Raw genomic sequence first — 25,233 nt, 5'->3', positions numbered from 1 at the left:
GACTTCTCTCAGGGCAGGATTAAAGGACAGTGTCAGTACTTCATTACAAAGCTGGCAAATGTCTTCTTGTTTTGCTCAAAGTCACCCTGCCAAAGCAGCATGGTGGTAAGAGACTGAATGGAAAAAATGGGCACAAGAGAAGGAAGGAACATATTCCATCTACCTATCAGTGTCTGAGAAAGAATTATTTCATAATTGTGACTTTCTAACAGAAAGATACATTGTATTTATTATACCAAAGTACTTTGTCAGCTTTCTACTCATTAGAAACCGTTTCACTGATCATTAAAATGAAGCCAAGGGACAATGCAAGGATACCTGAAAAAACCTTAATTAAAAAAAAAAAAGAAGAAGAAGAAGAAAATTAGTGAAACCACAGAACCTATTTTGGTGTGAGTCTAAGCAGTACATCACGCCTGAAAATGGAAACTGTATCAAACATTACGTTCCTTAGCTCTATCTCAGAGACTTTTTTCAGTTTGGACTAGGCGAGGATGATGGATTTGAGTCACCAGGACTTCTCCCTACAGCACATAAATCTTCTCCAGAGGTTCCACCCAAGCACTGCAGGGGCATGGTCTGTCAGATTTGATGAGACAGGAGGCTGCAGAATGAGAGCTTCTCGACCAGATCTGAGGGCCATCAGACTTCCTACGGCGTGACACAGGGAAGCAGTGCCGTGGATCACTGCATTCAGGCTGGGCAATCAAATAAAACTGTCATTCAAGACTCACTACACTCCTGTGCATAGCTATCCATTATCTGCAACAAAACCTGAACTTACTAAATTACTTCGTATTTTCAGTATTATGCTGTTGTTTATGACAGAGGAATATGAAGGAATGCAGAAAGAGTCATTTTCTACTAATACTGAACAAGGAACATTATTAGATTAAGGACAGAACATTACCCTTGCAGCTTTTCTCTCAGCTTTGTGCCATTGCAGAACATGCAGCTATATACTTCTCCCTGATGTCTCCTGCCACAGATTTAAAGAACCAAGGCAAATCACTCCCATCACTCTTCTAACACTGCAGAAGAGGCAGACAAGGAAATATGTTAATTTTGGTAACATACCAGAAAAGTACATTGGTGTCATATTCCTTCCATCTGCAGAAAACAAAGGGCTAGTTGGTTCCCACCATACACCTATAAGATGACACAGGCAGAAATTATAAAAGGGGGTTTACAAAAAAGAAAGAAAGATGAAAAATGATACACATATAATAGCTGTACCTGGGTAATGGACAAGAGGGAAATCATGTTTCAGAGAAGGCCCCAGAAATCCCTTTTCAGTGTTTCAGAGACAATGCATAAGTTGGGGAGTGGGGTACACACAAGAGCCTGGAGTGTCTGCTATTATTCCTGCAGTTCCAGTCTTGCATGAGCAGAAGGCCCAGGGCAGGAGCTCAGTTACCAGCCTTTGCCCACAGGTTGCTACTCTGGTTGTTCATCAGCCTGTCACAACTATTTAGGGCTTGCTAGAGCCAAGTGCAGAGGCACCCAGAGAAGGGACAGCAGTGCACAGGCATTGCAGAAGGAGCTTTGCAGGGGATCTCATCTCCTTTACCTCACACAGTCACACCAGGAGAGCAACAAGTCATGACACACCAATTCTCTGGTCCCCTCAACTTAACCCTCTGAGGAAAGTGGGGGAAAAGTAGAAGAGGGGCAGAGAAGCCCAACCAGATCCCCTTTCCCAAGTGGGAACCAGCAAGGTCATCTCAAACCCTGACAAACTCTATTCTACTCCTCTGGGAACTCTGTCCATATGTTTATGATGAGGAAACAGCCCTGCATGCAGCTGCCAGGTATTTTCATTTAGCAATGCCCACATGTGAGACTGTACAAACAATCTTTTTACTGAGTTTCCATGTGTTTACAGGGTCATTATTCAGAAGCTTCCTGATCAGAAATTGGAAGGTACATCATTTGCCAACAGTATTTGGAGTGCTCAGTATCTCTGAAGACCAGATATGAGGTATAATCAAAACTTCATAGAAATAAGGATTACTTTCCTATCTTAACTAAGCTTTTTTTGACTTCTAGCCACTTTGTTTGATTGAACAATGGGAGAGTCGTGCAGCTGATGCCTGAGAACTTAAGGCATCACAATGAAAACCTTCTCTGACCTCCAAGTCCTAACAAAGACTTCTTATTCCAAGATCTTGGATCAGGAGAACAGAGGCATACCCAGGCAAATGTTGCCTCAGGACAAGCACAAATTTACACTGCTTTTCTCACTGTGAAGGGTACAGGAGGAAGCCACAAAAACAAACTAGCAAAGGCAAAAGTCTGATCAGCCTCTGATGTGGATAACCTAAAAAGAAATAAAGACTAGGATAACATTTTAGCCTGCAGGCAGAACAGGAGGCTTAAATGGCTAAAGGATCCAGAATTAGATTTAAAACACTATAAACACAGCCTGCAATGTGCACAACACATCTTGCCCACTTTGGTACTGACTGCTGCCACCAAAGTTCAACAAAGCTGAATATAGACAACAGGGCTCTTACAAGACTTAAAATACCCTTAGCCTGCCCTCAGTCCCTTAAGGAAACTCAGAAGTAAGGGAAGTCCATCCTTCCAAGAGATCTTAACGGAATAAAACTATTTCTGCCTTTCACACAGGAAAAGTATAGAGATCTTACATTGTTTCAAAAGTTAAAACAAGGGACCAAAGACAGGCAGAGAGGTATCTACAGCTGCTGAATTTGTATCATAAAGCACACAAGTAGGTGAAAACTGTAAGAACAGAGTTTCTGGCAAATGGAAGTAATGAGAAACTCTTACCAACTTATAACTGTAACTTGCAAGAAAAGAGATGGGGCATTCAAAAGCAATAGACAGAAAAGCTGAGAGAGTTGCTGTATGTGCTGTCATTATGCTGCAGACCCTAATAAAATATGGGCAACGTGTACTCTACTGTCCTCTGGACTCTTCTGATTGCACCATATGTTGGAAGTGCACACCTGCTCTGTACATAAAATGGATAGAATGTACTTAAAAAGTAAATGTGAGGAAGCCACAGGGTAAAAGCTGATTAACATTGAGCTCAGCACATGAATTTGTTGGCCTTGTGTCTGACTCACACAATCATGCTGGTGCAACGTGCTTTAGCTCCATTACTGTGAGCCTGGAAATTGAATATCCATTCAGAGCCAACAGTAACATCTCCAGCAAGTAGCTCCTGGGACAAATGAGCATTTTGCTCTGAAATACTGGGCTTTTAGATAAAGTATTTACTCCCTTTTATCAGGTTATACATATCTCTGTCTCATTTGTATTAAAGAAAAAAAGAAACTTGGATTGTGCAAGAATCTTTCAAACAAAACGGTGTTATTGTTCCACAGCAAAAAGTGGATACCTGAATCTGTGAAGGGCTGCTAATCAATTTTTGACAAATCAGTATTCTCATGACAGATTAAGAGTGCTTTCATTTCACAGTTTATAGCACTCACAATATGCACACATAGCAATGAGCACTTGGGGTACAGTTGTCTGCCTAGAAAGATTTTAATGTAAGGCTTTAAATATTTTCCATCAAATTCTTTCAAATATTTTTTATTTAAATATTTTCTTGTCAGCAATATATCTACTCCCTAATGTTGGAATTCTCTAAAAGTAGGTGTTTCAGCAGATCCCTATTATGCTCAAGTTTTCCTTGCCTAAAATACAATTAATTCTACCTCAAGATAGAGGAATTCACCAATTTCTGTAGAAATTGTAACAGAAGTTATCATTATTACTATTAGAAATGTCAGACCATAAAAACACTAACATGATAGTAGACAATGTGTCAGGTTTTTTGGGTTTTTTCCCTCATTTTGGGATATAATCCCATGACTACAGAATGTCAGGAAACTACTTCAAAGAGCTACATGAAAACAAGAAATCTCTCTCTTTAAAACAAACAAAAAAAAACCCACACAAAAAGAAAAGTGCCACCACAACACCATAACCCTCAATATTTTCAGAAGTAACATTCCTTCTCTTCCTCTTTCCAACAAAACTGTTTGAAACCCAAGGTTTAATAAAGTTAGTCACAATTATGCAGCTCATGTTTTTCAGGTCTATCCATTCAGGACAGAAAATGTTCAATTGTTTCAGGTTTTTTTATCTAGCTACAGTTGTTTCTAACATACATCTAGATAAATAGCAGCACCCTCTTTCTTTGCGCTTCTCAATATTGGATGCAACATTTCTTTTTAGGAAAATCTCTGGGTTGGGACAGCACTGAAGAGATAAAACAGTCTGGCTTTCTGAGCTCTACCCAACTTCTGATGAGAAGGCTGGATTGAAAATAATCGCCCATGCAAGGAAACCACCTTGAAGTCGGGAGATGAACGTTCAGAGAAGGAAGTTAACTTGTAGACAATCAAGGAAAACTACCTCTCAGCAGTCTGGCTCACATTTCGTGGAATTTGCAAGGTATTGCACAAAAATATTGCTTCAACATTTAAAGAGACAACAAAACAAGTTTTTACAGACAGAAGTTTTCTCTTGAAGAAAAACGGGTAGCTGGAGACTTGATGGGATAAAAAGGACAGCAGGAACTGCCAAAGCTTACAATAGCTAGAACTAAAGCAACACCATATTAAACCTGTTTTATTGGTCTAATTCCATTCTGTACCATGACAAACCTGAAATAACACCAAATAAGAGCCACACTTGAAGCTAATTTCCCTTTTCAAAATATGCTTTTCTAGTACATTATACCTACAGAAAGTCTATTTGAATATTACCTCAATATTTTTTGTTGTACGTATATCTCAATATACAGCACATGTAAAGCTACATCACTTAAGTTATATTGCTATTCAAGAGTAATTTCCTATTTAAGAATTGAATTAAATTTTTTAATGCAAAAAGACCATGTATTTGTAGACTGATGGGTAGATAAGTAAATGCTATTACGTGCAAAAAGAGGAGTCTTATGTATTTCTAAAAACATGTGGATTTTGAAACTTGCAGATTATCCTAAGAGAGAAAAGCATCAGTCCAGTTACTTTTTATGAGTAAATGGTCCAGTGTTTCGAAATCTATTTTTACATGGTTGAGTCATTCACAGACCAAATCCATTCTCTACAAATATCTTTGCTGTTTGTAAATTACTCACTGAATAATTTATATGAAGGAAATGCACCCTAAGGGTTTGCCTGTGAGTTTGTTCAGTTCTACTGTTCCCTGCCTGTTATCCAGTGTGTTTGAGCAGGTTCCCAAGTCACACAACTTTATTTCTACTCCCCAAATGAACAAGTGAAGCTTCAAGCTGCTCTACCCATACAAGAGGAATAACAAATCACGAATCAGGAACAGCCAATTTTGTTTTCTAGTGAAAAGCCATCTTCACCTAGCTGTCTAGGAGCTGACAATATTCTCTCAGAAAGCACATCAAGAAGAGTGACTCATGAACCACAGCAGCAGGGCTGGCAGGGTGCTTCATAAGTAGGCAAATCCCATTTCAGGCACAGGCAGCAGGGAAAATGCTGCAGAGAAGGCTTTCAAAATGGCTTTGCTTTTGTTTCTGAAGCCCCTTCAGACCACTGACCCCCCTAGAACAATGGCAAGACTTCACATTTTGCAGACAGTCATAAGCAGTTATTTGGCATCACTGTGACTGCATGGTTCTTTTGTGCTGCATTACTGCTGTACTGTACAAATCGTGAACTGCAAGAGCCCAAAATAAGTTCTCCAAAAGCTCACCACTGTTTTCCAGTGGCATGGCATTCAAAGCTTTGAAGTAGTCATCAAGTAAGCTAGTTTCTAAGATTTCTACCCGAGCTGAGATAGAGGTGGACCAGAAAAGAACTGAACAGAGGCCACAAGAGGGACAAGCAGGAAGCAAGATGACACAAAAAAACCATGCACTGTTCCAAACCATGGCTCAATTAAAAGTCAGGCAATTGTTTAGGAAAACTGACCAGAAGACCTGGTCTGCACAGACCATTTTATCAGCCAGCTTTAAGGTAGATCCTGCCTTGCTGTAAAAACTGTGGCTCTCAAGCCTGAGAAGCAGCAAACAATTATTCTGCAGTGAGCAATGACAGCAACTCCAACAGTCTGCTGCATTAAGAGGACAATATTTAGCCCTTGTCAGGGTTATGCCCATCAGGTAGAAAAAAATACTTGGGCAGTGTCATCTACTTGTCACCCTGTCTCAGAGCCTTCCTTTGCTTTTGATCCAAATTCAGAAACAATTACATGTAAAATATTATTAGTTATCAACTTTTACGACCTGAATGTTAAATATAGGGTCCATTGAAATAGCTACATTACATTTTTGGATTATCCTTCCTTTTTTCCTTTGTGTATGCATAGAAAATAAATTTTTACACTGGAATCATTTAATACCACCAATACTGACTTCCTTTTCAGTCTACAGAGATTAACAGTCCCTTGAGGATTGTATTGACCCTGACTTTGCTCTCACCACTTTTTACCTATCCGGTCAATGAATCCTGATGCTGATTACAACAAAGTCAATACCTGCTTATTACAGTTAGAATAAGAATCACTGAGAAAGCTTATGAACACTAGTTTAGTGTCTGCCAAAACTACTCTAGTTAAGGAGTCTGTCAAGGTTTCATTATGTCTCCTTCTAGTAAAGCTTGTCTCAAGTAACAATGAAAAAATGCCACTTGAAGACTCAATAATCCTGTCTGTTCTTATAAAACGAGACCTGACAAGCATATTTCAACATATAAGACATATGCAAGTATTCATTAGTATACAAATTCAAACAGATAAGCTCAGACTTTATATCAGATAATTATTATTTGGAGGTTGTGTGTAGTTGTTGTGGGGTTTTCAATAGTTACTGCAATAGGATATAATTCAAGTCTTCTTTGTATTTAATGTCAAGTCGTGGTCCCCAGGGTAGGTAGCACATTTAGTTCTCTCTTCTCATTTAATTTTATTTTTATGACAGATTTAAAATGCACTCCAGAGCTCAGTTGTTGTTCACAGCTTTCTAAATAGAGAGATCAGATAACTATCCAAGCAACATCTTTACAATCCTAATACCAGAATCCACAAAAATTCAGACATACATCCAAATCCTGAGGTAGGAGGGAAAAAAAATGATAAGAGTTTATTTTGGAAGGAAGAATTGTAGCTCAGTAAACCTTGAAAAGAAAGGTGTGATGACAATGCAGCTTTGACCAAATTTGTGGCAAACATGCAGACATTCTCAGTTATGCAAACCTGGAGTGTCCAACCTTCCTGCTCCTGCTAGCAAGATCTGTCCTTACTGTGCAGTTAAATTTACTAACAAATTTATACTTGTTCAAGATTTATTCTGTTAAGGTATCATAAGAGTCTCAAAGCCACAGACAACAGCTAAACCTACATTAGACATCCTACTTCCATGCATTCACTGAATGCAAATTCAGACAAACACTATCAAAATTCTGAAGACCTTCCCCCTTTGCTCATCCCTTGGGCATGTTCATCTGCCCTGCATTCAGCAACTCTTTTCTCTTCCCACTCAGCCAAACGACTGAGAAATCCTTGGCTTCACAGCTGAGCTTTTGTGAGCATTAAGATATTGTATAACACTGAAGCTTAAAGCAAAGGTCACCAGCACATCTTTCAGAGAAACATTTCAAATATTTTCTGATTGCCCACTTCCTAACCACCTTAAAAATCTGAGAATCTACAGGGAAGGTGATGTCTATGCTCAGTCTTAATGTCCTCGGATAGGCAAGGACATTAAGTGTGGTTGGGCTGCATTTCTCCCAAGGTCCAACACCATTCCAGAAGTTGCAGTGTTTCTGCAAGGCCTGGTGCTTGCCTCTTGTTTAATCACCTGCCCACTCTTCAGTGATTCAGTGATTCTCTTCTTTCTACCTAGAGGAAGAAAAGAATGTTCCTAAACTGTTTGTTATAGTTAAACATGAAAATTCAAAATAGATTTTTCTAGTCAATTAACCATATTCTTGAGGGGAAACATAAGGTAGTATGATTATTAAAGAGCACTCTCAGTAATAGTCACATCTTTATTGTGTCAACCCTTTGCCAAAAAAAAAATAAGATTTATAGTAAAAGGCACTTACATTTCTTCTTTGCAGAACCAAGCCATCTGCCTCCAATATACCATCAGCCCCTGCTAGATGAATTCACACATATTTTAAAGCCCCAGAGTAACCATTAGAATGGAAATTGGACACTACTTGTCATTTGCAAAGCTTTCTTAACTGGAGAGGCTTCCCATTTGTTCAATTAAATGTTTGCATGTGCAATACACTCTACGAAATTTATCCCAAAACAGTGAGGACTGAAATAATATTGGAGGCAGATGGCACAGCTGTTCCATTTAGAGCAATCCTCAGCAATATATGAGGTGATGGACAGGACAGGGAAGTGGGAGTGAAAACTTGGTACTGTGAAGGATATTATCCATGGGTTTTAGCAATAAACAAACCATTACAGTGCCAATCCTCCCTCCCCTATCGTATGTAGCTGCGTGACTCACTTGAGTTTACCCAATTAGAAAATACTCATTTAATTCAAGGAGTCAACCACTGAAGCCATGTAAGGCTTTCCCTGAGGAGACTCCATCCCTCTGCCTTGAAAGCTGAGGGAGTCTGAAAATGTGCCTCTCACACTGACACAAGGAGGCAGATATTCGTGTGGGCTGACAGGGCTGCCTGCATGGAGAAGCACCACAGATACCAGCAGGAATAGGGAGTAGGTTTAAGCTGCTGTTCTTTGCATGCCTCTCACAGAGCAGAAATCATTGCACCATGCTCCAGATGCTGCAAATCCCAAGATGCACATCCAGGGCTCATAATTAAAACTGGCAAACATTTTCACTGAGGAGAGGGAGGAAAAAACCCAGAGCTATCCCAGCTACTCTACATCTATTTTGAGATTTCTGGGATGCTGATCTGTTTTACCACCTCAGTATTAGAAAGTTTTGAGGGAAAGGGCATGCCGAAACACTCTTTCACAGATAGAAGACCTGAAAGAACCTGATGGGAGCATATCTCTTTCTGTACAGCACCTAGACTGGGGTAAGAGGTTCAGTAAACTGAATGAGCAAAGTAACCAAACATTTCTTCAAAAAGATTTTTCAACCCTCATAAAAGTAGGATAATATGTAGAAACATATTTAAACTGAAATAGGTTGGCAGGAAAGGTTTCCATCTCGGAAAGCACTGCTTTACTGGAAAACAAAGAATGAGTATCATATTGTCCATTGCAAGCCAGGATAAATCCCACAGAAGATTTTACTTAGGCGGAGAACAAAAACCACTTGGGTTAAGAAGACAGATCCCAATCCTTATATTCATGGGTAGGAAATTACAGTAGTTCTGTAGGACCCCAGTCACCTTTTCTGCAGATTTAATAAAACATCAACAGTCAAAAAAAGTTACAAGACCAAACCCAGCTAAGAAAGAAACATAGAAACCAAAGGACAGTCTCATCACCTTCTCTTCTCCCCACAGCCTACTCTTCCTGCTTTCCTCTTCAATGCTACAGCCTATTAGAGACTTTTCACAGCTGGAGTGCTGCTGAAAACAGAGAAAAATCTGTTTTGTATGGACTGTCAGTGAGATGAAGAAAGTTCTCCATAGGTGCCATGTGACAATAAATTGCCCAGGAGAGAACACTGAAAAGCCAAAAAGTACATCCCAGTTCACCAGAACACCCATGTTTGAATAGGTTCAGCTGGAGACTCTTATGCCTAATGCCTTAAGAAAAATTGGAGGGGAAAAAATACTGCCAAGTGCACAAGTAAGGGAGGTGAGAGGGCACTCAGGAAATGAATGGCACTCTGCCTAGCAAAGGATTTCTTTGTGACAGTGAAGGGGCACCAGGTTGTACATTGAGTAGTGTATTACTCAGAAAAATATTTCTTGACCTTGCTGCTTCAGTATAAAGGCTTCCCTCCCAACCACCTCTTTCCCAGTGGTAATATTATGAAAGATGTGCCTCAAGGGACAAGTTTCTAATAATGTCCTAATCTTGCTCTCCAAGCACTTACAACAACTGCAGGAGCAATTTTAAAATAAAAGAAGTAAATTCATAAGACTCAACCTCTTCTTTATTTGCAGGAAACTTTGGCTGTGCTGAAATTATTGCAAACTGTACCATCACAGAGAAATATATTTAGTTTCTAACTCTCATTTTCTCTCACTGCTGTACACAGCACAATACATGAAAATTCCAGACAAGTGATGAAAAGTGAGTTTCCTAATTTACTGGTTTGTACCCTGGCTTCATTTCAGCTACATCTTAAAAGGCCAATATCCACATATGATTCCAGTAACCCTAATGACATAAAAGAGCTATTCATAATTAGTTATTTTCCACCTACACTGTTTTTTGGTTGGCTCATTGGTTGGGGTTTTTTTTAAGTGACAACTAAAGCAAACGTTCAGCTCTTCAAACAAAACAGAAATGAGCTTTTTACCATAAAAATTGTAGATATCAGAAACAAAGAAAGATAGCAGTTACATTTTTTCATTCCTGTAGGGGTTCATGAACCCTCTGTTGAAATCTTATGTGCCCCCTACTCCCTTCAAGCTCCTGGATGAAGCCTCAGTATCTCAGAGGATGGATGTCCTATTTCTAAAAATAACCAAGGAAACCTTAGCAAACAGACAAATTCCAGGCTGAGTATGTATGCCTGAGGTTTTCAGAGGAACAAGACCATGCTTTTACAACAAACCCCTTTCTGCACTTTGGGGATATCTAATATAAACAGAAACGAAAATTGAAAGATGGCTGTTCAATTCACTGATCTCTTGTTACCAGAAGAGTCACTTGTGGCGTGTGAACTCTGTAATTATACAGAATTCAAAGAATATCAAGTTGGTCTAGAGTCAAGGTCCCAAAGCCATGTGTCTAAGCTAACCCTAAAGGCTGAAGCCTGTGTTAATCACTCCAGGGAAGGAAGGCATTCCTTACTTCTACCCAGAGAATACAACCAAGTTGCTCGTCATCAAACCTCTCCCTCTATTTAACCTTCTGGGAAATTGTGTGACCTGGCTTTACTTTTATCCTCACTGCCTCTGCTAAAAGGCTACTTCCAGGTTATGTTATTGTTGCTCTAGCAGCAGAGAGCAGCACATCAGGATCAATTTCAGCAATGATTAGAAGTTGTGTTACCCAAAGCACAAGACACAGTTTTTCCAGGCTCTGGTGTCCTCTCCAAACCCCCCAGATTAAACAACAGGAGAGTCTCCTACACCAGACTTCTCTTCTGCATGGTACTAAATAACTCCCCTTGAAATACTTACAAGTTGTATAGTTTTTGATGTAACAAAAAAAAAATCATAAGAAGGATTAGGTCTGTTAAAAATTTTAATACCTATAGGTTGGCAGTAGCATTATAATGGTGCATTAAACAGGTACAGATTTACATGAATGGTGCTCCACCAGCAGTGAGAAATAAAGCTCCTTATTGCTCAAATCAGAAGTGTGCAAACTTACATTTTCCAGCATTTACCCTTAACTATATCACAAAAAGGTCTCAAGCTGGGGACCACTGCAATCTGCCAGAGGTTGAAACAACTTCCAAATCCTGCACTTCTCATAAATGATTATCTCATTCCTTGAACAATGAAGCTGCATGAATTTTGCATGTTACCTCAAGCACTTTACTTTATTCCAAGAATAACAGTTCCATTTCAAAGCACATTAAGCTGAATCCCCATTTTATCACCCATACAAAATGGCTGCCAAAAGATAAGATAGGCAATGAGCACAAGAAACAGACATTAATACTTAAAGCACCATCCATAAGGAAATCCCAAATTCATTTCAAAGAACACATCCCCCTATTTAAAAATAGATATATATGTATATTTCCTAAACGAAATTGAACTTCTTGCATGTATTTTAGGTGTCTGTGCAGCATTCCATACCCTGGAAAGACACTCAGTATATATTTAAACCTTTTAGTCTGCAACTTTTTGTTAAGTGAGAGAATTCATCACTGTCGATGTGATAAGGCCCTACTTAGAAATGGGTAGCTCAGTTCACCAAACTATCACAAACTTGTTCTAACCAGCAGAATCAAAAACTTTTTTTGAACAGCACAAAAATGCAAGAGCAAAACTGACGGTGCCTGACCCGTGATGGTTTGCATCTGACCCCCATTTTTCACCTCTTCTCTCACTAATCCTGATTTTAATTATCTACAAATTTGTACTTACTCAAGGCTAGCACCTAATTTATCTATGGAAATTCAAATCATCCCATGTTAAAATAAAGTTTCTAAAATAGACAGGTTTGTCAGCCCTTAATGAGATTGTTATTATTCATATTAAGTATATCTGAAAGTGAATTAATAGCAAAATGCTTTTTTCATTTGCAGGGAACAAGAGGGATGACACAGTTTCAAGATAGCTTTGCAGTGTGGGACCAGCCTGCAGCCAAACCAAAAGGTCTTTCAACCATGCAGAATCCTGCTCTCCGAGACTTGGAGTACATATTTTCCTAAGACAAAACCACCTAACAAAGCAAAACAAAATAAATCTTGAGGATATGCTCCCAACCCCTGAGAAGGTGACAGGACTTGAAGGGGCTCATACAAAATTGCATCTTCTCATAATATTGAGCAATAAGAGTTAACCGTGTCACATTGCATTTGAGATTGTCACATGCTGAGCTACTCAAGTGCTCAGTATTACAGATTCAGAGCAGAGGTGGCCACTAAACAGGGCAAGTTTGCTCTGTCAACGACTAAGTACTCCAATTCACCTAAGGGATGCTTCAAATTTTGTTCTAAAGAGGATGAAAAAAGTCTAAAACACGAAGGTGAGAAAAAGTGCTCGAGTACCTAAAGCCACAGCTATGCAATACTCAGAGGCCTGGACACTAATTGGAAAACTGGGATTAGCATTCATAATGAATTTTGGGTCTTCAAGAAAAAGGAAAAAAAAGGGGGGGGCTGGGAAGGATGACTGGGAGATCATGCTCCTGTTCTCCAAGGCTTGGAAAGTGAACAATTACTGATAGAAATCAGCAAACCTTCTCTTACTGATTGACAACAAGTTTTAAAAATTATGAAAGATGGAGAGAGCGCTCAAATAAAAAATCATAGAGGCAGCCCAAATAACAGGGGGATCATGAGTTTCTGGTGTTACTCTTGACAAGTGCTTACTCTGTTCTTGAAGAACTCCAGTTGCTGACATGCTCTCTGGGTCCCTCTTCCCATCCTTTCCATCTTGATCACCACAGATTTCCCCTAACACTTTTCCTAAACCAAAGGCAGCAATTCAGGTCCATCAGGTCTCATTGTACCCACCACAGGGACTGGGAACAGATCATTGCCCTCCTCCACAACACTGCAGAGAAATACCATTTTCTGAGCCAAACACCATCACTTTGCTCCAACTTGTCACAGGCTGTGTTTGCCAGATGGCTGAGCTCTCTGATGGTGCTCTCTGCTGGGGTCTCCCCAGGAGAGCACATCTTTCCTGAGCACTCCATACAGAACAGATCACAGAACTCCATCAGAGCCAGGACAGCAGTGTGAAGCAGTACTGTCTGCTCAGCACATCTGATTGACTGTAATCCTGTCTACTATTCACTTTAGTAACATATTTGCCTCTTTTCTTAGTGTCATAACACTACTGCTGCATATGCTACTTGTGATAAATTGCCATTCCCTACCTCTTCTTTTGTAGGAGTGACCAGATTTACTCCCCTCCCTGAGTCATACCCACTGAATTACTCCCCCATCCTGCTTCTGGGCAATTCATTGTTCCTGCTTAAGCATAGTATCTCATACTTGTTCTGCTGAGTTACATTTTTCTCCTTTCCTTCTATTCTATTTCTCTCTATTACACACAATTTTCCTGGTTTCTCAAGCTATTTGTAATTTCCAAGCTACCTGCAGTTCTTTTGAGCCCAGGAAATTTAACATCCAGCACCAGTACACTCAAAGACCATCTTCTGCAACTTCTCAGCAGTATAGGCTCCAGAACACACTTTCCAGGTTCACTTAGTTCTCCCATTTTAGTGACAAACCACTGAAAATAGTGTGAATTTCATTTCCATTTATCTCTGCACCTGTTGTATTGATGTCTTCAACTAAAACACACTTCTCTGGCTCAGAGAGTTCACTCTGTCTTTACCGAGATGGCCCACACGATCTCAAGGTCCTTCTCCACCTTTTGTAACCTCCACTCCTACAATGGTCTGTACAAACATGCTGTACAGGGAGAGGTAGAACAAGGAGGTCTTCTGGAAACAGTGAATACTCAGGAAAGTCCCATTGCCTTAAAATCTTTATTGACAGTAACTCCAATGCTCCTTGCCTCAGTGTCAATCCCTGCCAGCAATCTGTACTTTGCTAGAAATTGCCAGTATTGTTTTTTCCAGTCAACAGTGCCTGAATTTACAGACACACCTCACAAACAAAATCCCACCAATCCTTGCATCTTGTATGCCAGGCTACAGGGACAGATATCATCGTTATATGCTGTGGCACACTGACATCTCTGCAAGGTGCCATATCAGCTTGTTGTGTCAAGCCAAGCTAACATGGAAAACAGATTCTGGATGAGAAGTAGCTCAAGTCGAGGTATTGCAGCACATGAGCAACACAGCTCTCACCACTAGAATGAGAATTCACCCACAATAATGAATAATCACAACAGACTGGACAGAGCCCAGTTTCCATGAGCTTCAACATGAAAACTAGCTAAGCTTCTGAGAGCGTTCACGGGATGTATTTCAAGGCCAGGGTCTAAAACAAGGGGAACAGAAATGAGAATATTATTTCAGAAATATTTCCAAAAACAATCTTGCAAAGGTCACTCATTTAATACTCCATTCAATACATGGCAAGTCAGGCACTCCCTCCTCCTCCCCAGGTGATGGCCACTTTTAACAGAGGCAAAAAGTTGAGCTCAAAGAACTAAAATCTTAGGATTTTTTTGTGACAAAGCAATGGTTTCAATGTGATTTCACTTGCATAGCCTAGGGTGGTCCAGTGCTTGGAACAGTTACTGAATGCAAAACACAGCCAAGCATCTCTGGATGTATGGATCCTTGTGACTAGACCAGCTTACAAGAGAAGAGCCTATCTGCCAGCTAATGTGCAGCAGGACCTGCCTTCTGTCCTTTCTGCTGATCTGCTACCCTCAGCACAACATTTTGGAATCCTTTATCTGAACTAAAATTCAAATCCAGGTATTTCTTGTGCCAAGAAGTGCTGTCACCACTGCAGATGTCGTTCTCTCAAAATCATAAGTATTTTAAGCAAAACAGATCAAGATCAACCATAAAAAACTGCAGGTGACATTTGGTGACATCCTTTAAGCAACAGGTGCTATTCTGAGACAGTTCTTTTTTCCACTCTCCATCCAAGCCAAACCTACATGCTCAAACTCTACATTTCTCATACCACAGGTGAATTTTTGTATTGGGACCCACTCCATTTGCTCCTACACACTGGTACTGTGACAGCCTCAAGTACCAAACCAATTTGGACCAGGAAACCAGTAACACAATGGCACTACTGAGACTCACCATATTTCATTTGGCTAGAAGTACTTGACTTTTTTGACTTGACAGTGCTGCAAAATATCAGGAGCCAGATGAAGCTTTTTGTTATTTGAAACAAATATATGGGGGAGGAATATACCCTCCCAGCTGCCTGCCTGGTGCTCTAGAGGTCAACAGGGCAGGTGGTAAACACAAAACAAAGCCTGCTGACTCTTATGCTAAAAGCAAACTCCATTTTGAGCTCATTTCCAAGACAGCAAGTAGTACATCCACATCTTAGAGTTATTTGGCTACAACAGGTTCACTGAGCTGTGTATTACTGCTCAATATGCCTAATAAACCCCATTATATAGAACACTGCCCTTTTATTCAATTATTATGGTGATTGTGAGAAACCACTACCAGAAACATGACTGCAGACAAGATGAGTATATTGGCATGATCTCTGAAAAGAGTGCAAGTGCACTGTTTGCAGTTGCACATTTTCCAGAGGTTATGTACTACCGCCTGCATGTGTATAAAAATACATAATAAAAATGCTGCTGAAGAAGAGGTGTGTTGCATGGGCAATAGCCTTTTCTCATAGCAGTCTTATTTTGATTGATATCAGAGCACTAGATCCATTGCTGGGAGGGCTTTTAATAACAGTAAAACATACCAACAAATAAAATCAGCCGTTATTATATACAGTAAATGGCCTCTTCAGCCTGCTACAATGATTGCATTCACCCACAATGATAAATAATCATAACAGACACCCAGAGCTAGATCCTGGCACATAAGCTAACCATGCAAAACAGGCTCATAACTAGCTTCAGCAGCTGGCTGAAGATTTTCCCAGAATAAACTTCACCCTGGAAGTGATGGTATTTCAGAGCTGAAGCCTGCCTCCCACCTTGTAGCACACACAGGAGAGCAGCGATGAAGACAAGGTATATTGAGAGTCCTACAGCTTTTGCAATTCACCCTTTACCTGCAGCAGCAACAGCCCCTGCTACTCAACAGTCAAAGAATCACTCATTATGTTACTTCACCTCTTTTTGTGTCTGCGGGCTTCTGATCTCATGTATCAAGTGAGAAATTGTTAAAATACTAAGTTAGAGCTACTCTGGAAGTAGGTAGCTGTATTGGTACCTTTTTCTCTTTGCTAAAGACATCCCTGAGCTCAGTCTGGGGACAAGAGCATTCATCATAACCACAGTTAAGAACCCCATGATGGGAAACAACATATTAGTTTGAGTTCCTTTGTCAGTATTTACTCAGGACACACTGAGAGGATATCAGCATATAATACGTTATTAGTATGCACTTTGTGTTTAAGGATTTTTGTATCCTTACAGTTCACTTTCTGCCAAAGTGTTATTTTTTGTCAGCAAAGCACTGAACTCCAACACCTTCGCACACGGTCTGAATATGTGAATTCACTGCCCTCACTCTTCAGCCTCACAGAAGGATTCAGTGGAGAACGCCTGAAGTTTTCCGTCTGAGGCAGGGCTGGGGATGCTGCTGCGCCGAGAGGACAGGGCTCTGCCTTTGGTGCTCTTCTGCTGCCATCTGCAGGGCCTGGCTCGGCTGCAGCTCTGATCTCCCTCCTTCCCCCGGCACTCAGCAGAGCCAGCCCAGGGTACAGACTAGCCCGGACTGGAGGCATCTGCCAAACACTGACAGTCACACCATCTCTTTCTGATCTGCCACCACAAAAGAGATGCTTCGGACCACACACACAAGGTATGATGTTTCTAAAGAGACCAGCACACAACAACAACAAATCTCTCTTTGAAAGCATTCAGTTTTGCATGCACTGGGTCCTCTGTGGGTCCCTTATCACACAGCTACTGTGAAGGCAAGATGTGGGGCAAAAAAAATTGCCAGCCTGGATGCACAGAACCAATCTGCAGGACTCTCTGCCTCTGAAAATTAAAGAGGACTATGTTACCTAGGAAAAGCTGAACTATTTTATTTACATTAAAAATGCTTTCAGCTCCACAACCTACAATAAAGTTTGGAATAAGATGATAACTAAATTTCATGCTTCACTGCACAGGCAGATCACCCTTGCAGACAAGGCAGCATCGCTCACGCATAGCTCTCCACACTTCATACACTTGTACTACATTTTAAGGTGTTAATTTTATTTCTTTGCCTTTCCCTGAAGCATCCACTCATATAGAAATTAGAATACCAGATGAGAACAAACAAGATCTGAGCTAGCAGAGAAAAGGCAAATGTAACAAAAATTTCTTCAGTAAAGGACTTCAAAGGTACTATAGCTTCTTGCTGTAAAATAAGTTGTATATCAAGTTTAGGCCTGTGAGGAACAGGTAGGCTAGAAAACACTGCTCAAACAAAGGTCTGCTTTCCTGTCTTGTATCCTATTTCCCTATCCTTTCTCTTGCACAGATCCTTTTCCCAGCCCCAGACTGATCAGTGTTATCCTGTACCTGCAGGATAAAGCTGACTCCATCCTGCCTCTCCTGAGCATGCATTTGTTCACAGAAGGTGGTGAGAGCACAGCCCATTCACCAGGAAAAGCAGCTCCATCAGGAAGGCTAGACAGGGAGGCAGTTTTTCCAGTTTGACAGTTAAGTGACACTTTTTAGTCAGCCATTTGAATACTTTTTATACTCCAAATGTTGTTGCTTTTTCCACATACGAGGAAAACACGATTCTTTATAGTCAACCTCCTAAGCTCTGTAGGAATCAGTTAAGGAAGATTTTTGTGGCTAAAATACAGTTTAGCAATTTCACACAAGCCAGCTTTTGCCACCCATATCTTTTCAGGGTTATCTGAGACATCACCATTCCCCAGTCTCATTACAAAGAAAAATAGCAGTCTGCAGATGTTAACATTGAGATGGTTTCTACTGTACTTTTCAGGCACACCCTGAAAAGGGTTTTTTTTTTCCTTTCTCTTGGCACAGCTTTAAAAAGCAGAGATGAGGGAGATTCTGTCTAAAGAGAAAGCAACTATTGAAGCTTTTACTGTCCTCTCAAAAAGGAAGAAAAAACAAAAAAGGCAAAAGGCATACTTTTTCAGAGCATCCTCACATCACCGTTCTCCAAGGGTCACTAACCTCACCAGTGAGAGCATCCATGTGCCCAATAGACAAGTACAAAAAAGTAATTAAAAAAAAAATTAAACTTTTTATATGAAGAAAAAAGTCAACTGACACAGTTGGAAAGCCTTGATAGACAGATACTCAAGAGCCAGTTTTTAGAAACACTGTTATGGGTTCTGTTTTACACCCTTCTGAAAACTCCCATGTACCCTCATGATGCTTGAAGGCATGTGTTGTTCAGCACAAATTACACGACAGAGACCACTGCAAGCAGGTTAAGTTGCAGCAGGTAGAAGGGGAATTAAGCTCTTTTTTAGTTCCCAGATTCTGTCTCTTGCAGGGTGGGGAGGGCTCTCCCTAGCTGCCGAGGTACTGAAATGACACAGGGCTCCGGCTGGAGAAAGGAGAAGCGTGATTTGCAGCATGTCTGATTCCCAGTTACCTCAGACTTTTCTGGGCCAGCTGCAGGCATGACTCAGCTTCTCACAAAGTGGCTGCCTAGCTGCAGCATATTAATATAGAATCAGTGCCAGTTTCAGCTTTCCTCAGTAGGCCAGGCTGTTATTTGTGCTGTTCAGTGCCACAAACAGTTGAGTCACTGCTGAAGCAGGGCCAGATACCTCAGAGGGAAATAACATCTGAGTCAGGGCATGATGGATGTCCAGGGAAGGCTCACATTTCACCAGTACAATTTTGCAGTTTACTCATGTTTGTGAGTCAGCACCACAGATCAGAAGTACAGAATTGTGAAAGTTTCTTACTGCAAAGAATGTTTTGTACTTAACAAGCACTAGTAATAACTTTCTTCAATGTCAAAACATCTAAGCACCTCAAAGATGTGGGCAAGCACTGGTGTGAACACATCTCTTGCAGGATGCTACGAAAGGTGGGAAACGTATCCCCCAAGCACAAAGACCTCAGAAACTAAAAGCAAAACAGAAATGCCACTTGATTTGCCTTATCTGCTAGATGCTTATACTGCTAGGGATTAAAATGAAAGATAGCAGATAAACAAATAAGCTGACTGGTGGCATGGCTGTTGCTTATCATTTCAATTTGTCCTTCAGGGAATGGATCCTGTTGGGCTAGGGCTTGCTTTCAATGCTATCACACTCAGAGTGAGCAGCTTTGCTCCTGTAGCTCTCTAGGGGAGGACAGTAGAACATGCTATAGACCAAGAGAGATGGGCTGGAGATTTTGAAAGTACATCCTCTGACACCCAAACCAGATGTCTGTTGCTAAGAAACTACTGCACAGGTTATAGGAAAGCATCTCTGGTACACAGAGGGTCAAAGACCCTACAACAGAGCTTGCCAAATTAGAGAAGTAAACATTAATAAATTACAACTACTGTGGTCTAATATTTACTTTGTCCTTGTCTAACCGTTCTAATCTCTTACAGCTTTCAGATTACTGAAATCTTTAACAAAAGTACCAGTGTTCTGGCAGTGAGATCCAGTTGTGGCACCAGTTTAAAAAGTTTGCATGTGCCTGAAAGCGGCAGCTCCTTCAGTGCAGTGCGACGCCCACAGCATCTGATGTTACAGACCACTAGAGGCCACACTCAGCTCACTCGGTACCTTTGTACCAGCAGAGACTCGACCCTTCCCATTAAAAGCGGGGATAAATGACTGGCAGAAAACACCAAGCAGAGGCAGCTCTGGACATTGCAAGGTAACACCGATATGCGCCTGGGTCAGGCGGCTGAGATCCGAGCAAGAGGAAAGCCTTTGCCTGTCCTCACTGCTCTCCCCCTGCCCCAGGTCCTGCCTACCCTGCCATCCTGAGGGCGCTGCCCTTCCCCTAGCCCAGCAAAGCCCACAGGAATGCTGCCATCCCCCACAGCAGCCCACTGCCCATGGCAGGGATTCCGGGACAACACTCACCCACGGAATTCAGGTAAGACACCCTTCCTTTAGAGAGGGGCCCTGCTGGAATAAAGCAGCAGGGAAATGGGTCTAAATATCAAAATATCAAATGGTACTTGAAGAGGAGCAAGATTATTGCTCAACATCTTTCCTTGCTTTTTGGGGTGTATCATAGAATAGTTTGAGTTAAAAAGGGCTTTTAAAGACTATCTAATCTAACTCACCTGAAGTATGAAGCAGGGACTTTTTCAACTAGATCAGGATGCTCAGAGCCCTGTCCAGCCTGAACTTTGATGTTTCCTGGAATGGGGCATCTACCACCTCTCTGGGCAACCTGTTCCAGTGGTTTATCACCCTCACTTTAAAAACTTCCTCCTTACGTCTATTCTAAATCAACCCTCCTTTGTTTAAAACTGTTGCCCTTGTCCTGTGCTGAAGCCCAGCACATGCTCTGAGGTCACCTCACTGCAGTCTTTCAGTACCTGAGGGGACCCACAAGATACCTGGAGAGGAACTTCTTACAAGTGGCTTTAAACTGAAACACAGTAGGTTTAGAGTAGGTATGAGGAAGAAATTCGTTACAGTGAGGGTGGTGAGGCACTGGAACAGGTTACTCAGAGAAGTTGTAGACCTCCCATCTCTAGGAATGTTCAGTGGCAGGTTGGAAGGGGGTTTGAAAACCTGGTTCAGTGGAAAGTGTCCCTGCCCATGGCAGGGGGCTTGGAATGAGAGAACCTTCAAGGTCCCTTCTAACCCAGGCCATGCTGTGTTACTCTGGTAACAAGAGGGGTGCCAGCACTGTAATAAAACCCACCCCACACAACTTGCTATAAAGTTAGAAAAGAGGCAAGAGTCTTTTGTCAGGCACAGAGAAACTAATTAAATTTGACTTAGCCTTTGCCCCCACCACACTAGACATAGCCAGGGGCTTCACCAGCCAGTGACAAGGTGGAGAGCTCAGGGCCAAAGCAGCAGTGTCAGGGCAGAGCTGTGATGGCAGAAGGGAGAGCACATCTGCTAACCCAAGAGGACAGTGGGCACATGTGGAAAGACCCTGAGGGCCCAAGCACTCACCAGTTATGGAAGTAGCTTTTGGTAGCGTGGAGATTCACAGCTTGAACGAGGTCAATGTGATTTGGACAGGGTATTACAGGAAAGCACCATCACAGGTTTGTCCTGTCCTTGTATTTCTCTCCAATCATCCACTATCCCTCACTACTGCAAGGCCACAAGCTGGAACTTTTGACAAAGTCTAGGTGTCCTCCTTCAGCTTTTCTGGAAAAGGACCCAGAGCAAAACCACAAAGTGAACAAGGCCATTCTGGTGCCTAGCTCCAGGGAGTCCTTTAAATCTCCTGCACCCTTTTCACAGCCACAGAAGGCTAAAATACAGCCTGGATTTAGATAAGAGAATGCAAAAAAAGTCAACTACATGACAGGTGCTGAGAGAAAAACCATTGTTAAAACCTGGTTTCTTTGTGTGACAGATAATGCTCATAAGAAAGAGCAAGTGCTGAAGTTAATGGGAGACAATGAATGGAAATGGCACTTAACATCAACTATTTCAGCATGCAACAAGGGAAGACTGTTTAATTAAGAAGGTGCTTATTATTCTAAGTTAAAATTTATTACTGGACAAGACATAAATGGACTTATGTTGCCAACACACTCTTACATCCTATAGTTGCGTTTTGATCTTTCTAACAAGCTTCTGAACATACATTGTAAAGTTAATTAAACACCAAGTACACAGTTTTTCATTCTGTTTTTTTTCTGTAACATTTCAATTAAAGACTGTCTTGGGCATTTTAAAATCACTATTTGAAGAATTTTGTGTTTTGGTCTGATTATTAATATAATTTGTTTTCATGGAGCATCTTCCAGCATTCAGTCTTTATGCTCATTTGAAAAAAACCTCAAAAGTATTGCATAATACTAGGTTAAAATATTGTTAAATGTTTTTATTACCAGGGTAAGATACACTATATTGAAATTACTGTTATACATTAGGGGTATTTTTCTCATTAAAAATACTGGAAAGGTTGAATTGATTATAAATTACAGACAGCTCAAGCACAATGAGGAAAAACATTAGAGACACAAAATATCCAGATTTCTTTCAGAGATGTTAAAAGAGTTCCATGTCTCACATGTTAATTACGCACTCTACCTCTTAGGTTTAAAAATCCCATTATAGCCTTGGTATCTCTTATGATAAATATTTGGGGAAAGAGAACAGCAGCAGCAAACAATTTCAGTTTCACAAACCACAATGCAGCAGAACAATTGTGTGGGGAACAAGCAATACTGCCTACAAAGCTCACAGTGACTTGCTCAAAAGAGCACGTGCCATGGCAAGGACACAAAAGAAGAGTTTAAAAATATAGACTATATTGTAAGGTGGGAATGAGAAACACAGCTAGGGAAGGGAAAAGAGAAAGGATTTGTTAAGCAGACAAAATCCTGTGTGCCTCCACTAGAAAACCAGGGTGGGGTTTTTCATACTAAATTCTCCCTCCAATTACTTTCCACTGCCAGGATCCATGAGACACCTGCTAGCCTTTGTGGTATTACCTGTTTTCACTTATTCTCAAGCCTCGCCACCGAGGCATAGTTCCCACACTCTTTTTCTCAGGTTGGTACATATTTTGCATTTTACAGAGCAGTCCTGCAAGCTTTTCCATCAGCCTCCAGTCCCACAGACCAAATCCACCTGGTGAGGCCAGGCAAGGCCTCACCTGTAGCAAGGCAACCAGAAGGGCTACTGAGCCCTTCTCCTGCTTGCTCTTCTGCTCCAGAGCAGTGCAGCAAATGGGCAGGCATTGTGTTTCTGCCAGACTCTACCTTCTATATGAGATCTAAAAGCTAGAGCCTGCCTAAATGGCAGCTTAAGGCCACCCAGTTCCCTCGATGCTCCTTTCTTTCCCACTCTGCTGAGCTGAGGGAGAATCTCACTCTACATTGTCTCCTTCTGAGCAGGCAGCATTCTGCCAGCATAGTGCCAGCCTGAGCCTCCTTCCTGCTGATCCTCACAGGTATTGAAGCAGGGCTCTTGAAGTCTCTACAGGCCTGTCCTCGAACTGGGTAGCAGCAGGTAGAACCCAGCAAGGTAGGGGTATTCAGCCGGAATTTAGTAGCCACAAAATTATCCTTAAAGACTGCTTGGATCTTGGATTTCTGCCACTTTATCCACTCTTCCCCAAAAGTAAAACCCACCATTTCTACAGCAATGAGATTTCTTTGGGCTTGGGGATTTTTTGGTGGGTTTTTTTGGGTTTTTTTTTTTTTTTTTTTTGCAAGAGCAACTTCACTCTCCTACCATTGCCAGGGTGCTGACCTCTTTAGAAGTTTAAGGCAAGAGTAGTTTAGTTCATGGCAGAATCTGACCTCATTTCCAGTTCAGTCAAATTTTCCATGGGGCACTTGAGCTGATTACTCAGTCCGTACTCTATTTCTTGTGGTGTTTCTCATTCACAAATTAGGGCTGAAACCTCCCTATTGAGTTCTGTCACCAGAGATACTTGGAGACACACCCCCTAAGGCTTTAAATCTTTAAGAAATTAGGTAGCAAACCATGATCTGAATTAGCTAAGAAGGTCTCTTCCTTCTTCCCCTTGAAAAGAAAAAGAAACTAAAACATTTAGCATGTTTTCTTCTTCTCCTAAAAATAGATTTAGATTTGAAATCAGCAACAATAAACATTTTAATACTGTCCATTTCTGACGCATCCTTTTACATTGCACGTGATATGCCAGTCCTTCCTGCAAGGCATACCCATAACAATATTCTGGAGAACATAAAGTATGCCTTGCTAGAATGTTTGATGGTATCTTCAGCTGTTACTTGCTCTGCCCTCACTGAGAAACCAGAGTGAAACGGGGAAGTGACAGTTTAGAAAAACCCTCAACCAGCTCATTATTTTTCTTTCACAACCAAAGTTTCATTCTGGGGCAGAAAGAGGTGTAAGCCTGTTTGCCTTGTAAAGATGCACTTCACTTCCACATGCCAGGGGTTGTTCTCTATGGCTCTGGTAAAGCTACACAGACATGAGGAATACTGTGGCCCTAAATGATTAAGGTCATTGTTAATGACACATCCCGCCTTTCACCCATAGAGCTATGCAAAAGCCTCTAAAACATTAAGGAATGACTTTGTAATTCTTCTAACCAGGAGAACTGAGAAGGCAGAGCTACAATTAGAGAAAGCACAATCTAACAGAAAGCTCACCTTTTCCCTAGCTCCACATTTAAGCAGAAGAACCTGTTCTCCCCAGCCACACTTACTTTCTAATCTTTCTTTTTCAGCCATTTATACCCTTTCAAAACACTTAGAAAAATTTCTTTAATAGCTTCCAGTAAGTCATACTCCCAACAGTAAAGCTCTACATACTGCGAGTTCAATTTGTATCCAGCCCTACAACTTTTAACAATGCAGTCTCATGCTTAAAATGACACTGAGAGCACATAAAACAGCACACACAGTACCTGTACTGTCTTTTTATCACAGCTTCTAAGAACAAGAGCTGAAAAAGCAGTCTTTATGAACAAATGGTCTAGCAAACCTCGCACAGAACAGGTATATGCATATATTATTCTTTATATTTAACCATGTAGAGCCAAAGAAACAAAAGCGTCTTCCCTTTTGGATAGAAGCTGCAGAAAAGCATCTACCATGGAAATGCAGAGCCTGCATTCATGGACCTGCAGCAGTAACTAGTTTGATTTTCCTGAGTCTACTCTAGACAAAGAAAGCCTTCCCAGGAAACTGCACTCACATTCCAAGAGATAAAAGAGAAGGAATTTGTGATCTGCTTTGAATTGTCACCTAGATGCAAAAACA

The 25,233-nt window shown here is 41.1% G+C and overlaps 1 protein-coding gene and 1 long non-coding RNA gene across 11 annotated transcripts in view; one reads left to right on the top strand and one right to left on the bottom strand.

Annotated features, from left to right (window-relative positions):
• ZPLD1 (zona pellucida like domain containing 1) overlaps positions 1-25,233 on the bottom strand; it is a 135,220-nt gene that overhangs the window by 56,964 nt on the left and 53,023 nt on the right. Inside the window, exon 1 of one of the 10 annotated variants that reach the window (XM_063393784.1) lies at positions 911-1,152. The exons of 8 other annotated variants lie outside the window; for them this stretch is intronic. The gene's annotated coding sequence lies outside the window, so the exon portion shown is untranslated. Of the gene's footprint in view, positions 1-910; positions 1,153-25,233 lie in introns of those variants that run through there. One more of the 10 variants, XM_063393791.1, reaches the window with a different exon arrangement.
• Positions 20,112-22,211, top strand: LOC134548557 (uncharacterized). Its single transcript, XR_010079802.1, has 3 exons — positions 20,112-20,201; positions 20,291-20,426; positions 21,882-22,211. It is a non-coding gene; the product is annotated as an uncharacterized LOC134548557 (long non-coding RNA).

Source organism: Prinia subflava, chromosome 3 (genome assembly GCF_021018805.1).
Source record: "Prinia subflava isolate CZ2003 ecotype Zambia chromosome 3, Cam_Psub_1.2, whole genome shotgun sequence".
Classification (NCBI taxonomy): Eukaryota; Metazoa; Chordata; class Aves; order Passeriformes; family Cisticolidae; genus Prinia; species Prinia subflava.
The sequence above is the reverse complement of the archived record's forward strand: the minus strand, read 5'-3'. Positions and strand labels throughout refer to the sequence as shown.